At 44.0% G+C, this 15223-nt stretch overlaps 1 protein-coding gene across 23 annotated transcripts in view; it reads left to right on the forward strand.

The window, feature by feature from the left end:
* The window catches only part of KIAA1217 (KIAA1217 ortholog), a 362069-nt gene that overhangs the window by 235510 nt on the left and 111336 nt on the right, over positions 1–15223 (forward strand). The window contains exon 1 of one of the 23 annotated variants that reach the window (XM_060192306.1): positions 6117–6523. The exons of the other annotated variants lie outside the window; for them this stretch is intronic. The gene's annotated coding sequence lies outside the window, so the exon portion shown is untranslated. Of the gene's footprint in view, positions 1–6116; positions 6524–15223 lie in introns of those variants that run through there. 23 annotated transcript variants of the gene reach the window in all.

A 15223-nucleotide genomic window follows, 5' to 3' on the forward strand; every position in this document is an offset into this window, starting at 1 on the left:
AGGTGGGAGCCGAGGGCTGGAACCAGGATCCTTGGTACTACTGCCCATCCCTCTAATTTTGTTTTATTGCCACCTAGGAGTTGGCACAGTGGACTCTTCAAGCACAAGATCCTGAGTTTAATCCCTAGCATTGCCTGGGCCAAAGTGAGGCTCTGGTTCTCTCTCTCTCTCTCCCTCTCTCTCTCTCTCTCCCCTCCCCCCCTCCCTCCCCTCCCCCCTCTCCCTCCCCCCTCCCTCTCCCTCCCCCTCTTCCTCTCCCTCCCCCCTCTCCCTCCCCCCTCCCTCTCCCTCTCCCTCTCCCTCCCCCCTCTTCCTCTCCCACTCTCTCCCCCTCTCCCTCTCCCTCTCCTACTCTCTCCCCCTCTCCCTCTCCCTCTCCCTCCCCCCTCTTCCTCTCCCACTCTCTCCCCCTCTCCCTCTCCCTCCCCCCTCTTTCTCTCCCTCTCCCTCCCCCCTCTTCCTCTCCCACTCTCTCCCCCTCTCCCTCCCCCCTCTCCCTCTCCCACTCTCTCCCCCTCTTCCTCTCCCTCTCCCTCCCCCCTCTCCCTCTCCCACTCTCTCCCCCTCTCCCTCTCCCTCCCCCCTCTCCCTCTCCCTCTCCCTCCCCCCTCTCCCTCTCCCTCTCCCTCCCCCCTCTCCCTCCCCCCTCTCCCTCCCCCCTCTCCCTCCCCCCTCTCCCTCCCCCCTCTCCCTCTCCTTCTCCCTCTCCTTCTCCCTCCCCCCTCTCCCTCTCCTTCCCCCTCTTCCTCTCCCTCTCCCTCCCCCCTCTTCCTCCTTTCTTTCTCATTATAAATACATCAATCTTTTATTACTTTTTACTAGAGAAAGATTATTTTTTCTTTTATTATTATTTGCATTTATGGCATATTCCTGAAATTTTATTTTGTAGCTTCATTTATTTTTCCCTTTTTAATTTTATTGGGGGATTAATGGCTTACTGTAAATACAGTTGTTGGTACATGTGTAGAATTTCTGAGTTTTCTGCAAAGTGCTGTCACCCCCAGCCTAGGTCCTCCCACACCATTATGCACCAGGACCTGAAAGGTGCACCCCACTGCCCCCCCTTGCACCCCACTCCTTGGAATCCTTTATTTTTTCATTTGGGGAGTTGGAGATGGATCACTGTATAAAGCATACACTTTACTGTGCAAGAGTCTCTGGTTGTTTTTTTTTCTTAATATTTTTTATATTTATTTATTTTCCCCTTTGTTGCCCTTGGTTTTCTTATTGCTGTTATGGTTATTATTGTTGTTGTTATTGATGTCATCATTGTTAAATAGGACAGAGAGAAATGGAGAGAGGAGGGGAAGACAGAGACGGGGAGAGAAAGATAGACACCTGCAGACCTGCTTCGCCGCCTGTGAAGCGACTCCCCTGCAGGCAGGGAGCTGGGGGCTCAAACTGGGATCCTTAGACGGGTCCTTGCGCTGTGTGCCACATGCGCTTAACCCTCTGCGCTACCACCCAACTCCCCTCAGGATCCTTACTTTGGTGCAACACCAAATCCAGTCCAAGTTCTGCTTTGTGTTTCTCTTTTCTATTCTTATTTGTTAACTTCTATCTATGAGTGAGATCATCCCATACTCATGCTTCTCTTTCTGGTTTATCTCACTTGACACGACTCCTTCAAGCTTTATCCAAGATGAGGTGAAGAAAGTGAATTCACCACTTTTCCATTGTACATATACACTACAACTTTCTCAGCCACTCATCCGTTGTTGGACACCTGGGTTCCTTCTAGGTTTTGGCTATTACAAATTGTGCTGCTCTGATCATAGGTGTACACAGATCTTTTTGGATGAGTATATTTGATTTCTTAGGATATATGCCAGGAGAGGTATTGCAGGGTAATAGGGTAGGTCCATTTCTAGCCTTCTGAGAGCTCTTTAGACAGCTCTCCACAGGTGTTGGACTAATTTACACTCCCACCAGCAGTGCAGGAGGGTTCCTTTGTCCCCACAACCTCTCTAGAACTTGTTCTATTGTTTCTGATGTATGACATTCTCACAGTAGTGAAGTGGTATCTCACTGTTGTCTTTATTTACATTTCTCTGACAGTCAATGACTTGGAGTATTTTTTTCACATGTCTGTTTTCCTTTTGAATCCTCTCCCCACTTTTGGACTGGGTCATTTGGGTTTTTTGTTGCTGTGTTTGGTGAACTCTATACATTTTGTTTATTAGCTTCTTGTCTGATGTATGGCATATAAAGATCTCCCATTCTATAAGGGGTCTCTTTGTTTGGGTGGTGGTTTCTTATGCTGAGCAGAAGCTATTCAATTTGATGTAGTCCCATGAGTTTATTTTCGATTTTATCTTCCTTGCAATTGGATTTGTATCATTGAAGACGCCTATAAAATTTAGATGGAAAAGAGTTCTGTCAATATTTCCCTCTAAGCATTTGGTAGCTTCTGGTCTAACAACTAACAAAGGTCCTTGGCCCATTTAGAGTTTACTTTTGTGTGCGGTGAGATATACAGTTTCCTTCTTCTGCACATTTCAACCCAATTTTTCCTCATGGCATCTATTTATATTGAACTTTGGTCCACTCTGTTCTCTTCTGAGAGACTGAAAAGCTATTCTTCAAAGGAAAAAGAAGAAAATGAAGTGTGTCCATGTATACATATGCCTGAAGTGATGTAACCTAGAGCTGAGTTCATTTTTTTCCACAGGACATCTTTTAAGTCATCATAGAGAAGTAGAAGAGAACACTGGAGAGACAGCATAATGGTTCTGCAAAAGATGTTCTTGGGGGTCGGGCGGTGGCGCAGTGGGTTAAGCGCATGTGGCGCAAAGCGCAGGGACCGGCATAAGGATCCCGGTTCGAGCCCCCGGCTCCCCACCTGCAGGGGAGTCGCTTCACAGGCGGTGAAGCAGGTCTGCAGGTGTCTATCTTTCTCTCCCCTTCTCTGTCTTTCCCTCCTCTCTCCATTTCTTTCTGTCCTATCCAACAACGAATTGCGTCAACAAGGGCAATAGTAATAACCACAGTGAAGCTACAACAAGGGCAACAAAAGGGGGAAAAAAAATGGCCTCCAGGAGCGGTGGATTCATGGTGCAGGCACCGAGCCCAGCAATAACCCTGGAGGAGTTAAAAAAAAAAAAAAAAAAAGATGTTCTTGTCTGAGACGCCAAGGTCACAGGTTCAAACCTCTGTACTATAAGCCAGAGCTAAGCAGGGCCTATCTGTGTATCTATCTCTATATACCACTCTCTCACTAAAAAAAAAAAAAAAAAAAAAAAAAAAGGAATTAAGAGCCAGGTGGTGACACACCTGGTTGAACACAAACATCACAGTGCACAAGGACCTGTTTCAAGCCCCTGGTCATCACCTGCAGGGGGGGAAGCTTCACAAGTGGTGAAGCAGGGCTGCAGGTACCCCTCTCTCCATATTTAACTATCTATCTATCTATCCCCCCTTCCTCTCAATTTCTGGCTGTCTCTAACCAGTAAATAAAGATAATAAAAATATTTAAAATACAATAAATTAAACAATTAAAGCAGTAATTTAAGAAAATGAAGTGAGAGGAATCCTACAGATGTGGAAGTTCTGGAAGATCTTAGAACTGCGTTTTCTCCCTTCTAATTCCAGGTTCTCTGGACCCAACCACCTGGGTGCTTCCTCCCTCACCCAGGGCCAGAATTGCTGCTGGATCCCATTGAGTCACTTCCTTGGTACCCAGCACTAGGCTTGTGTTTACCTTCATTTGCTTTCCAAATCAAATTCAATGTGAGAGGGATTTTTTTTATCCCTGATTTCAGAAGCTGCGGATCAGAGAGGTTAGGGAACGGACTCAGGGCTGCACAGCTCATCAGAGGTGGAGCTGAAGTCCCAGCCAGTCTCCTGGTGGCTGTTCCCATCCCGGTGGCAGTCACTGCTGCCTCTTTGGGCACAGCTGCCTTCCTCATCCAGGTCTCATGTTTCTCTCTTTTTTATTTTTTTCTACCTTTGCTCATTGGACAGAAACAGCCAGGCATTGAGAGGTTAGAGGGAGATAGAGAGGGAGAGAGAAAGAGAGACACCTGCAGCCCTGCTTCATCATTCGCAAAGCTTCCCCCTGCAGGTGAGGGCTGGGGGCTCGAACCCAGGTCCTTGTGCATTGTAACACATACACTCATCCAGGTGCACCACCACCCCGCCCCATGTTTCTCATTTTGTAGCCCTGACTCAAAAGCCACTCTGTTCATCAAGCTTTCCCTCCTCCAAGCCTCAGCACTGTTCCTGCTCTGAGCTTCCATGAGCCTTCCCAAGAATTCCTCAAACACTCCCATTTCAGTTCTGGGTGTTCATTTTTAAGTTCTTTTCTAAACAGTAGGCTTCTTGGGGGACAAACTCCCTCTTCCATTTCCCTTGGGTCTCACTGCCTTTCCTTTAGACAATGTCCTGCTCTGAGGAAATTCTCATGAAATATCTGGATAAAAAAGGGGCTTGGAGACTGGGAAATTAGGCAGTGGGTAGAGTGTAAGACTTGCATGCCCAAAGCCCCAGGTTTGATCCCCAGAACGACATATGCCAAAGTGCTCTAACCTCTCCTTTCTCTAAATAAAGCAAAGTGGATCTTTAAAAATATTTAAGAAAAAAACGGGGAGGGGGAGGGGTGGGTCTTGTATCAGCAGTTTCCCTGTTAGAGAATTACTGCTAAGATCAGTGCAGTGACTGGGTAGGTGCATGCCATTCTGGTATCTATCCCAGAAGTTATTCAGAATGAAAATGGGGTGGGAGGGGGGAGGATGTTCTGTTCATCCTGACAGAATTCCCCATCCTATCAATGTCATTTGATCACAGTTAACAAAGCCTATCATTAAAGTGAGAATTTCAGAAAGGTTGAAGCTTGACTAGGTGTGAGCTAGTGCAGCAAAGCCAAGGCTGGAGGAGGGCTTTGGGGGAGGGAAAGAGGACTGAGAGGACATTGGGGGACCCAGGGCAGGTGGATGGAGCAGGACTTCAGTTGGGAATAGTGTATAGGCACCTATCATAGGGAGATAAGAAATTGTACTCACATGACAGCAGCTGCCTTGTGAATCATTATTTCACTAATAAAATGATCTGGGGGAAAAAATTATAAAACCTAAATGATAAGTTTAAAAAAGAAAGTGCAAAAGTGAGAACTGATTTTTAATTTTTTTTTAAGATCAAAATAAATGTCAGAAACACAAACATGTTTCCTCTTTTAAAAATAGCCAATTTTTCATAAGGGTTTTCAATCCTCAGTACCCCATTTCGTGGGGCTGAATTTCTGTCCTCTCTCTAGATAGATCTAGAAATAAGTCAATCAATGCATAAATATATTCTTCAGGGATTAAAAATGTACCTAAATGAGAAATCACTTGCGTTTCTGAGTCATCAGTGAAATAAAATCAATGTTGATGCATCATACTTACTGATAACTCAGTCAGACAAATCTTGCTTTGAGATTGAGTTGGACATCAAATATTTAAAATACTTTCCACTGTATGAAATAGAAGAGAGCATTTACCAAAGCCAACTCTGCCCCACGTGGTGATGCTTCTTTAATTCCCTCATCAAACTGTGATGCACATAGTCCCCACTCTTGTTGGAGCTTTTGTGTAAGATTCTGAAGCTGCCGGAGTGACCAAGTGTACTTCCCTCCCACAGTCCACTGGGAGGTGAGAACATTAGCCATCAATACTGATACTGTTATCTCTTTTTTTTTTTCTTTCACACCAGCCTCTTGCCTCCGTCCTGTTATTTCTTTAAATTAGCTCTGCTTAAGAGCTCAGTGATGAGTGAGGCATCCGGTATTCCTGTCTCTGACAGGCAAAAAGAAAAAAAAAAAAAACCCAATATTCCTGATTCATGGGTGAAGGTTTGTTTACTCACGCTGGAATGGTTAACTAGGCAAACGCATTTTAACACATCAGCTATCCATGCCCGTGTGGTTTCCTCTCCCCACCCCTCACTGCTTCCAGTGACACTTTATTTTTTAAGATGCAGGAAAGGTTAATATCTGCACATGCGGTACTTAGCTTTCAAGTGATCCAGATCTTCTTTTTCCTGCTGTGTGGCGGCTATGCTTTGCCTTGCACTTTTTTTTCTTTTCGTCATTGAGAGGTTATGACAACATGAGCCATATTGTATCTATAAACATCACGTGTTTCCTTGATATGGCTTTTGCTGTTTCTGCCAGACAGAACACATGGAAGAAACATTTCTCGTTAGCTCAGGATCGGTTTGAGTTATGCTGATTTCCGGGACAGTTAAAAAAAAAAAAAAAACCTTCCTACTCAGATTTAACTTTGAGAGAGGAGAACCAAAAACCTCTGAATGTCCGTGAAATAGTTTTAACAAGGGTGGATACTGCTCCTTTAAACCACATATTTTGACTAAAAGCTTCCTTCTGGAAAGGGAAAAAAAAAAAAAAAAAAAAAAACCTACCAAGCTTTGCATTTAGTCACCATAAAGACAGGCAGAGCTGGAGGGCATCGGAAAGATGGGTAGCTTCAAGGTCTCTGCGAGTCTTGAGACTTTCTTCTAGAAAAGAAGAGTTTGTAGAAGATGTAAGGTAAGATCTGCACCTTTGAAACACAATAGAATTTTCAGGATTTTTTTTTTCTGTCGTGTTCTGGCACGTTTGATTCTGTGGAACTGCTGTGTTCATCTCCGGGGAGGAATTAACATTTGAGGCTTTTTTTTTTTCTTTTTCATTTCTTGCATGCTGCTTAAAGGAAACTTCTTTGTTATTGATGTTCATCTCTTGTTCGAAAACTCCACTTACATGACTCTGGGCTGTCTCCATTCTATAAACCTGGGGATGTCCATTAAGTCTTAAATGCAGACCAGGGTTTCAAGTGTCAACACTGTTTGCCAGTCCACTCATTGGGTGTGTGTGTGTGTGTGTGTGTGTGTGTGTGTGTAACAAATGCAGGCGCCAATGCAGGCACTTCCAAGGAGACATAAATTGCATTCAGTTTCTGAGGCGAATGTACCAGATTTGTAGGTGTAGTTGCAAGCAAGGGGGTGGAAGTTGGTATGTATCTTTCAGTGGGCTAGGGGAATTTGCCTGTTGTTTGTTTTTTTGTTCCCTTACAGGAGATCATTTAGATTTTAAAATAAACACAGCTCTCTCCTCTTAGGTAGGGAGAAATTTTAAAGAATTATTCATTCAAGCTGAATAACTAGCATTAAGAATGTCCACTCTTCTCACACAGAAGATGGACACCCAGGAGATCAGGTTTAGGAGCTGCCTGAAGAATTCTGTGACTGAAGTTGCGCTTACTTGCCCTGTTCTGTGTTATTCTTGCAATTCTTCCATCATAATCAATCATTTCACTTCCAGCTTCAACCATTTGCACTTTATGTCTTCTAAAGAAATTAGGAAGAGCAATTATGAAACCTGAGTTTCCTTTTAAAATCATAGATGTATGTGGGCGTGCTTATCCATGTCCCTATGGATATTTTTAATCTCAGGAAGAGTTGTAACCTTGGGAAGAACTACTATTAGACCCATTTTCGGAGTGGGAAAACCAAGGCTGAGAGACATTATGTAACATGATCGCAAAGCAGTAAGTAGCAACACTAGCATTCCAACCCAGGCTGACTGTCTCTTTCTTGTCCTTGTTTTTAAATCGTGGTTGCCTCACTCCAAGAGTTCTAAGCCTGGGCTCAGATAAAGATCACTTCTCTTGAAGTAACCATTACGAACAAACATAGTGCTTGTTGGCTTCAAGTAAAATTTCTTCATGTGATTTGGGACTTGTTTGTTTGTTTTCTTTTAGATCCATAGCCCTTAAAAGCTAACATCAGACTGGTTTGTTGATTCAGGGACCTGGTTACAACTTAGAGTGGAATGATGACTGATGGTGGTGAGGAGCAGCTGGTGTGTGGCAGGCACTCTGGGAGGAACCTCTCTTTTCACTGTCCCCTTCTTTGCTCCCTGTGCTGTGTCACTCATGACTGTTTTCAAGGGACCGGGCCAGAGCTTATTGGTGAGCTCACTTTGGAAGTGAGAAAGCATCTCTGAGCTGAGTTGGCTGAAGTATGCTTTTCTGCTGCCCTTCCAGGCTTCTGGCAGAGTTGTTAGGAGAGGAAGGAAGGAAGCAAAGAAAGAAGTTACAGATGGAAGGTTCTGGAGTTGAGGACAACTAGCTAAGCCACCTCACAGCCTGGGGCTTTTACTCCCCATATCTCCCCCTCTAGACACTCACACATCCATCCATCCATCCAGCAGCAAAAAATATCCTGGTGATTTGTGATGCAAAGTTATGGCTGCCATTAGCAGTCTCCTGAGTACAGGTGCTCTTCACAGCCAGGAACTTGGGCTTCCTGATGAAGGCAGCTGGCATCCAGTTCTTTGTGTGCATCAAGCCCAGGGCTGATAAGCAGCCAGCACCTCTGTTCCTCCTGCAGAGGGTACAAGAGTTTGTGCTGCCCCTCTCTCCTCTTTGCTCTCCAAGCCACACCCCTGTAGACCTGAGCAGAAATTGCCTTTGGCTGGGCGTGTAGTTAGAGGGAGACCAGGGCCTGCCTCAGTTCTGCCCTATTGTGTGCTAAGATAGAACCTGGGACCTCAGACATGCAGGTCCTTTGCTCTACCAGGAAGCTCTCTGTCTCCCCACCCCCCATACTTATTTTTCTCAGTATATATTTCATTCGCTTATTTTATAAGAGAGACAGACAGACTAGGGCACTCCTCAGCTCTGGTATATGTGATGTTGAAATTAGAACGGGGACCTCATGTTTGCAACCCCTGTGCTTGCTCTACCACTGAGCTATTTCACCAGCTCCATATGGTTAGTATTTTTGTTTGTTTGTTTGTTTGTTTGTTTGTTTTTGCCTCTGGAGTCATTGCTGGGGCTTGGTGCCTGCACTATAAATCCACTGCTCCTGGCGGCCATTTTGGTTGTTGTTTTTGTTGTCACTGCCAGATAGGACAGAGAGAAATGGAGAGAGGAGGGAGAGAGAAAGAGGGAGAGAGAAAGATAGGCACCTGCAGACCTGCTTCACCGCTTGTGAAGGTATCGCCTGTAGGTGGGGAGCTGGGGCTTGAACTGGGATCCTTGTGCGAGTCCTGGCACTTCACGCTACGTGCATTTAAGCCGGTGCACTACCACCCAACTCCCCGTATGGTTATTTTTAATGACTTTGTTGTTGTTGTTACTGAGCCAGGTCCTTTTTTTTTTTTTTTTAAACTTTAACCAGGTTTAACTGGAGCTCAGTGTCTACATGATGAATCCACCATTCCCTGCCACAACCCCTGATTTCTTCTATTTTATTTGATAGAACAGCAAGAAACTGAGAGGGTAGGGCGAAAGAGAGAGAAAAAAAAAAGCAGACATCTGCAGACCTGCTTCACCGCTGATGAAGTGTTATCCCCTCAACAGATGGGGAGCAGGGGCTTGAACCAGGGCCCTTTCACATTGTTATAGGGGTGCTAAACTGGGTATTGCCACCACCTTACCTTTCAGTAAGGAGGAAATGTTTTAATTGCCTGGTGGCCAGCTATCTCTTCCGAGCCCAGCCTTTTCCCAGGGAGAAGCTGTGCCCTAGTCAGCATGTCATTTATAAGAGCAGTTGTACTTACAGGGATAGGAATTACAGGGTCATAGGGTAATTCCACTTCTAGCCTTCTGGGAGTTTTCCAGGGTGCTCTCCACAGGGGCTGTACCATTTTACATTCCCACCAGCAGTGCAGCAGTGTTCCTTTACCCCAGCAGCTTCTCCAGCCTTTGTTGTTACTATCCTTTCTGATGTATGGCATTCTCACAGCAGTGAACTGCTCATGGTTTGTCTTGACTAATCATTGGTCTGTAGTGCTATCTATACGTTATTCTTTGTAACTCCTTCTTCTTTCATTTGCAGTTCCAAAAGCCTAGGGTAGTTAGAGAGTCCTGATCAAGATCACAAAAAATGGGTGCCAGGAGACAGCTCAGTGGGTACAGTGCTTGCCTTAAGGTGATTGAAGCTCTGGGTTTGAGCCCTGGCTCCACACTGGAGCACAGTACCAAAGGAACTATGTGGATGGTAGACCAGTGTTTTAGTGTCTCTCTTAGTCCTCTACCTAAGTTTTTTTTTTTTTTTTTTTTTATTTTTATTTTTTTTTATTTTTTATTTTTTATTTTTTTTTTATTTAAGAAAGGATTAATTAACAAAACCATAGGGTAGGAGGGGTACAACTCCACACAATTCCCACCGCCCAATCTCCATATCCCACCCCCTCCCCCAATAGCTTTCCCATTCTCTATCCCTCTGGGAGCATGGACCCAGGGTCATTGAGGGTTGCAGAAGGTAGAAGGTCTGGCTTCTGTAATTGCTTCCTCGCTGAACATGGGCGTTGACTGGTCGGTCCATACTCCCAGTCTGCCTCTCTCTTTCCCTAGTAGGATGGGTCTCTGGGGAAGCTGAGCTCCAGGACACATTGGTGGTGTCTTCAATCCAGGGAAGTCTGGCCGGCATCCTGATGATACCTGGAACCTGGTGACTGAAAAGAGAGTTAACATACAAAGCCAAACAAATTGTTGAGCAATCATGGACCCAAAGCTTGGAAAAGTGGAGAGGAAGTATTAGGGAGGTACTCACTGCAAACTCTAGTATACTTCTGCTTTCTTACTTTGGTGCCATATTCCAAACTCAGTCAATTTCTGCTTTGCGTTTCTACTTTTTTTTTTTTTTTACATGCATAATATTCCCCAGATTCCCATTTAGCAATAAAACCCCCACTATTTCATTCATCATTTTTCATGGACCTGTATTCTCCCCACCCACCCACCCACCCCAGAGTCTTTTACTTTGGTGTAATACTCCAATTCCATTTCAGGTTCGACTTGTGTTTTCTTTTCTAATCTTGTTTTTCAACTTCGGCCTGAGAGTGAGATCATCCCATATTCATCCTTCTGTTTCTGACTTATTTCACTCAACATGATTTTTTCAAGGTCCATCCAAGATCGGCTGAAAACGGTGAAGTCACCATTTTTTACAGCTGAGTAGTATTCCATTGTGTATATATACCACAACTTGCTCTGAATGACTCTGAAAATGTCCAATAGTTCTAGGTTATCTATCTCTTCATTTAGCTCCCTTATGTCTTTACTGATTTTCTTCCTGGATGATCTGTCAAGTTGAGATAGTGGGGTGTTGAAGTCCCCTACTATGATTGTGTTACTGTTAATATATTGCTGTAGCTCTTTCAGTAGAAGTTTGATGTATTTAGATGGCTTCTCATTGGGTGCATAGATATTAATAATTGTTAAGTCCTCTTGATTGACTGATCCTCTGAGCATTAAGTAGTGTCCATTCCTATCTTTTTAAATCTTATGTATTTTAAAGTCTATCATGTCAGAGAATAGCTGTTTCTGCCCTTTTTTGTGGGCCATTGGCTTGAATGATAGTTTTCCATCCTTTCACTTTAAGTCTGTGTTTGTCTTGTTGCGTTAGGTGAGTTTCCTGTAGACAACATATTGTTGGGTTGTGTTTTCTGATCCATCTTCCTACTCTGTGTCTTTTAATAGGTGAATTCAGGCCATTCACATTTATTGATATCAAAGATTAAAGATATTTTAACACCATTCTTGTAGAGTTTTAGAGTGTTTTGATATATGTTCTATTTGTGGTGGTCTGGTTGTTTATAGGAAACCTTTCAGAACTTCTTTCAAGGCAGGCTTGGTGATGGTTGCTTCCTTCAACTGTTGCTTGTCTGAGAAGGTTTTGATGCTTCCATCTAGTCTGAATGACAGTCTAGCAGGATATAGTATTCTTGGCTGAAAGCCTTTCTCATTGAGCACTCGATAGATATCTTGCCATTCTCTTCTGGCCTGTAGTGTTTGTATGGAGAAGTCTGCTGCTAATCTTATGGGTTTTCCTTTGTAGGTGACTCTTTGTTTTTCTCTTGCAGCCTTGAGGATCCTTTCTTTATCCTTATTCCTTTCCAATCTAAGTATGACATGTCTTGGTGTCTTTAGGTCTGGGTTAATTCTGTTTGGGACCCTCTGGGCTTCTTGAATCTTTATGTCTTTGGTGTTGTCTAGACTAGAGAAATTTTCAGCTATTATGGCCTGGAGAACGCTTTCTTCCTCCCCTTCTCTTTCTTCCTCTGGTAAGCCAATAATGCGTATATTGTTTCTTTTGAAGTCATCCCATAGGACTCTGTTGTTGTTTTCAGCATCTCTTAATCTCTTTTTGAGATCTCTTACTTCTTCTTTAGTTGTCTCTAATTCATCCTCAATCTTGCTGATTCTGTCTTCAGCCTCATTGATTCTATTCTCTCTGCCCTCTACTGCTTTCTGGAGTTCATCTATTTTGTTGCCCTGCTCTGATACTGTTTTAGCTTGTTCAGCTAGTTGCCTTCTTAGCTCAGCAATTTCAGCTTTCAGCTCTCTAATAACCATGAGATAATTAGAATTTTCTTCCATATTCTCATTTGTTGTTCTTGCAGTTCTGATTACAATTTTTTCAAATTCTTTACTCACTCCTGTTATTATTTCCTTAGCTAATGTTTGGATGTTGAACTCGTTGTTTTGTGCTTCACCCTCTGGAGGACTTTTAGCTGGACTCTTGTCCTGGTTCGAGTCTCCATTATTTTTTCTTGTTGTTTTAACCATTTTATATAAGTTAAGAGGTTTTTCAATCCCTGAGTTGGAGTTCAGTGGTGTAAAAGCCTTTTTTTTTTTTTCCCCCTGTAGGCTATGGTAGCCTGAGGGCTTTTAAACTATCAATAGGCTTCTTGGCTTAATCAATGACTCCTGACCAAGAGATAAAGCAGGGTGTGGTAGAGATAATTCAGTGGTTATGCAAAGAGACTTTCACAGCCCTTCAGCTATGCCACCGAGGTATAGGTCTTCTCCTGAGTTTCCCGGTTAGATCTCTGTGCCCTGGTGTCCCTCCCTGTTGCTGCTCCAGATTCTGAGGGTAGTAGCAATGGAGACTCAGAGTTGTACTTGGTGAGTCTCTGGGGAGTCCTTTCCTCCCTTCAGCTGTCCCCTTGTTGGTGGAGCAGACTGGAGGTGGTGTCTCCACTGACAAACTGTCGAACTGTTAGCAGTCAGTTAATCTCTCCTTAGGCCCCTCTCTCCTCTCTGTCACCAGCCACGCGTGTTTGTACTCACGGGTGATTTACTGGGTTTCTGTGGTCATTCTAGTCCTGTCTTGTTTCGGTCCGGGTGGTCTCCTTTGGTATTCCTAGTTGATCCGGGAGAGGAGAGGAGAGGAGAGAAAGCGATCTGCTGCTCGTAGCTCCGCCTCCGGAAGTCTCTCTCTCTACCTAAGTTTTTAGAACTTTTTTAATTGGATGGGGAGGCCACTCAGTGGCACAATGTATGCACATGGACCTCAGATTATTCCCTGGAGCTTTATAAGAAAAAATTCAAGGGATCCAGGCAGTGGCACACCTGGTTAAGTGCACACATTAGAGTGCACAGGGACCCAGGTTCAAGCCCTTGGTCCCCATCTGCAGGTGGAAAGCTTCATGAATGGTGAAGCAGGGCTGCAGATGTGTCTCTCTGTCTCTCTCCTACTTCCCTCTCAATTTCTCTTAGTCTCTATCCAATAATAAATAAGTGTATATTAAATGAAAGAAAAAATTCACAAAACATGGGTGTAACCACTGAGGGGCTGGAGCCCACATCCTGTAGTCCCCAAAGGGCACTTTGCTTTGTCCATACCCCTCTGAGTCCCACAAGGTTTGCTTTCTTAGTGTCTTAAAGATGTATATACGTTTTAAGGAAAGAGAGAACTGAAGCATTGCTCTGGCACATTCAATGGTGAGGATTGAACTTGGGCGTCATGCTTGCAGGTCTATCACTCTACCCACTGAGCCACCCTCCAGGCCAGTGTATTCTTGGTGGGTCTGGGGGAAACACTCTGCTTTTGACTTCTCTTAGCCACCCATTATCACACTTGAATTTCCCCTTCAGAGACCAGCCCAGCTCTGTGGTGGGCCTGAGTTCATTCACTGGAAACGCACAGGCCTACACCAAAAATAAACGGGTTTTCAACCAACCAGATTTCGATTACTCAGGATTTCTATTGAAGAAGAAGAAGCCAGCAAGTGAACTGGAAAACAGCAGCTGTTTCTCATTACAAGGTGCTTTGAATAAAACAATATTGGCTTAAAGGGGTGGGGTGGTGGTGAGCATTATTTTCAAAAGTCAGCCTCTTTGCTAAGGCAAATGACTCCTGTAATACTGCTTTCAACCTTTCAGTGGATGAACCATTCAAACTCCATCTAAAGTTGTTTGACACTTAGAGTCGGTGATTCTAGGTGGCACATAGAATAATGGGTTTTAAATTTTAATAATTATGGGCTGGAAAGATAGCTCTTTTCTCCTCCCTTCCAGCTTCCTTTCCTTCCTTGCTTTCTTCCTTTCTCTCCCTTTTTTCCTCTTTCTTTTTTCTTTTCTTTCTTCCTTTCATGCATTCTTTCTTTCTTCCTGTTGTGACAAAGATTATTGCTGGGGCTTGGTGCATGCACAACAAATCCACCACTCCCAGCAGTCAATGACTTCCTTCTCTCACCCTTTTTTTTTGATAGAGACAGAGAAAATGGAGAGGGAAGGGGATAGAGAGGCAGAAAGAGACAGACGCCTGTAGCACTGCTTCACCACTACATGAAGGTTTCTCCCGCCTCCTCCACCAGCAGGTAGGGACCGGGGCTTGAACCAGGGCGTACCTCATAGTGAATACCTGTACTCTACAGGGTGTAACCCCAATCTGATTGCTCATTTTTTAGGGCATAGGACTTGCATGCCCGAGAAGCTAAGTATCCCTGGTTCAATCCCATATAGCATTCTCCATCTCCCCTCTCTCTCTCTCTCTCTCACACACACACACACACCTACACACATACACATACATCTTTTAAAATAAATGTTTTAATGGCTATATAGTGTTTTGATGATGCTGTAAAGATAAGTAACAAGATGACAAATATTACCACATCATTGAAACTCAGATTTGTTTTAAAGTCCATTTAAAATCAACTTAAAGAAAAGCATCCAACATGAAGCCATATGTTAGCTCACCCCGAAGGCGTTTGCTGGGGCAGCAGTGCAGCCTGGGGTGAACCCAGATGCCACATCAAGTCCTCTGGGTGCTGATCTCTTTCTTGAAGGCTCTCCAGAGCAAAGGTGTGGGCATCCTGTGTGCTGCTTAAGCACTACACTAACTCACCCCACATTCCTGAAACACAGAAAATAGATGTCCATTCAGCACATTGAGTAGCATGTGTACTTGCTTGTTTTTTCATTTCCTTTCCTTTTCTTTTCTTTTCTTT

The sequence above is a fragment of the Erinaceus europaeus genome, chromosome 6 (genome assembly GCF_950295315.1).
Source record: "Erinaceus europaeus chromosome 6, mEriEur2.1, whole genome shotgun sequence".
NCBI lineage: Eukaryota > Metazoa > Chordata > Mammalia > Eulipotyphla > Erinaceidae > Erinaceus > Erinaceus europaeus.